The sequence below is a fragment of the Elephas maximus genome, chromosome 7 (assembly GCF_024166365.1).
Source record: "Elephas maximus indicus isolate mEleMax1 chromosome 7, mEleMax1 primary haplotype, whole genome shotgun sequence".
NCBI classification, from domain to species: domain Eukaryota; kingdom Metazoa; phylum Chordata; class Mammalia; order Proboscidea; family Elephantidae; genus Elephas; species Elephas maximus.
In genome coordinates this window covers 110,473,412-110,476,278 of record NC_064825.1, presented here as the reverse complement: position 1 = coordinate 110,476,278, position 2,867 = coordinate 110,473,412, and the positions used below count along the sequence as shown (strand labels likewise).

The following is a 2,867-nucleotide window of genomic DNA, read 5'->3' as shown; positions in this document are numbered from 1 at the left end:
TCAGAACTGGACTTATAATAAATCATTATAAATGGAGAAAAGAATGAAGTTGTCAAGGGTTTCATTTTATTAGATTCACAATGAACAGTCATGGAAGCAGCAGTCAAGAAATCAAAGACACATTGCATTGGGCAAATCTGCTGCAAAAGACTTCTTTAAGGTATTAAAAAGAACAGATTTCACCTTGAAGACTAAGGTATGCCTGACCCAAGCCATGACATTTTCAATTGCCTCATATGCATGCAAAAGCTGGACAATGAATAAGGAAGATTGAAGAAGAATTGACACCCAGGATTTGTGGTGTTGGCGAAGAATATCGAATATACCATGGACTGTCATAAGAATGAACAAATCTGTCTTGGGAGAAGTACAGCCAGAATGCCCCTTAGAAGCACTGATGGTGAGATTGTGTCTCACATACTTGGGACATATTATTAGAAGGGACAAATCCTTGAAGAAGGTCATCATGCTTGGTAAAGTAGAGGGTCAGCAAAAATGAGCAAGACCCTCAACCAGATGGATTGACACAGTAGCTGTAACAATGGGCTCAAGCATTATAATAATTGTGAGGATGGTACAGGATCAGGCAGTGTTTCATTCTTTTGTACATAGGGTAGCTATGAGTTGGAACCAACTTGATGGCATTGAACAACAAAAACAGTTTTATGGTATAGATGTACTCCAGTGTCTTAATATAATCTCCAGTTCTCTCTGCTTTAAATTTTTTTTTTACTGTAATTTTTGTTTTAAATATTCCTCAACATATGCACATTTGTAATAGTCTCTTTTGCACAAGTATTTTTATTTCTATAAGATTGGTCTTCACTGAATCATTTTACAGTGTCAAAGGGTTAATATTTTGTTTTTCTTTCCCAAAGGAAAAAAAAAATCACTGCCCAAGAGGTATGCAAGAATAAAATGAAAGAATGATGTACTAGTGGGGGCCTGGCAAGATACAGAATTCATTCCAGATGATTACAATAAAAATACTTTAATGAAAGGTCTATTTACATGGGTATGGTTAGATTACCCAAAGACCTGAATCTTTCAATTGTAGTTAGATATTATGAAACCAAGGCCTGAAGCTAAAAGGAGGGGAAGTAATGTTACCAAAGAATGGCGAGAGATGGGATCATAGATGCAGTGCACCCTGGAGCCTATGTAATCTTTAAGGGTATGAGCAGAAACAAAGCACAAAAGCAGAGAAAAATTGCAAAGAAAACCCCAAGTTCTCCCAAGCTTCCACCATCATAACTACTGTTGGTGTTTCTCATTGGCTGAATCCAACCACAGGGTCAGAGACAGGAAGCAAATACATCTGAAGGAACGGGAAATATAAGAAAAAATTATGACAGAGTATGATCCTAATTCCTAAATATAAAAAAACACTCAATTATCTTTCAAGGTCTTATTCGAACAACCTCTTACCTTACCTGTTAATAGTGACAGGAAATCTTGATCCTCAAGATTAGATGTTTGCAATTCAGTTTACTTGTGGTTTAATTACACAGAAGCAGTTAATTCTATGAAACAAATGCCTCTTGACATAATGTGAGATTGTTAACACACTATTAATTATCTTTATTTAGGACTGTAGAATGTAGAAATAAAACTATATGATTTTTCCTGTTGTGTCTAGATGACAAACATAAGCAATTTTTTTTTTCCATTATTTCAAGTCATTGCCCCATGTTAATAACTTAGTTAGTAATTTCTTCAGTGCCTCCATGACATCTTTGTTTCTCAGGCTATATATAATGGGATTCATCATTGGTGTCAAAATGGCATAGAAAAGAGAGAGCAGCTTCCCCAGGCCTTCAGATTGATTTGACTTGGGCTGTAAATAATTGATAGCAGCTGTTCCATAGAATAAGACTACAACTGTCAGGTGAGAAGAGCAGGTGGAGAAGGCTTTGGCCCTCCCTCCGGTTGAGGACAATTTCAGGATATTTGAGATAATTTTGCCATAGGAGGTAACAATCAAAAGAAATGGAACCATGAAAAACACCACAGCAACTATATAGACCGCCATGTCATTCACAAATGTGTTTCCACAAGCAAGCTCGAGTATTGGGGGGATGTCACAGAAGAAATGATTAATTGTGTTAGACCCACAAAAGGACAGAGAGAAAATCTGGCATGTTTGCACAGTTTTGACTGGAATTCCACTAATCCAGGAGCCAGCCACCAGCTGGATACAGACCCTGTGGTTCATGACTACAGGATAGTGCAGGGTGTTACAAATGGCCACATAGCAGTCACAGGCCACCACTGTCAGGAGCAAACACTCTGTGCCTCCAAATATAAGAACAAAAGACATTTGAGTAGCACAGGCCAAAAAAGAAATATTTCCTTTCTGGGTCCAAATATCCCTGAGCATTCTTGGGACAGTGGTTGTTATATAACATATTTCCAAGAAGGAAAAATTGCCAAGAAAAAAATACATGGGGTTCTGGAGAGTGGGGTCAATTCTTGTTATCAGTATTATGATGCCATTGCCCAACAAAATGATCAGCTATATGGCTAAAAATATCCCAGAGAGAATCCACTGTAAATTGGGTACATCAGAAAACCCCACAAGAACAAACTCCATAATTGTAGTATTATCAGATTCTTCTGCTTTCCATCTGTGAATATGGTAAATTCAAGATGGATAATTCATTCACATTTTTTGAAAAGCATTTTCATTTTGTTAATTAGAAAGGGGCATGAATAATATGTCCCTTAAATCAATTCCACCATCACTGTGCTCCATTTCTAGGAATGTGATTTGAAAGTTCAGCAATGAAATGACATGCTATTAAAATCAATTCAACAAAGAAAATCTGGGTGTATCTTATTAACTTGGATTGTAGTGATACTGGAGC

At 36.9% G+C, this 2,867-nt stretch overlaps 1 pseudogene; it reads right to left on the bottom strand.

Annotated features, from left to right (window-relative positions):
• Positions 1–1,669: 1,669 nt before the first annotated feature.
• On the bottom strand, positions 1,670–2,617 carry LOC126079909 (olfactory receptor 10AG1-like; annotated as a pseudogene).
• Between the last annotated feature and the right edge of the window lie 250 nt (positions 2,618–2,867).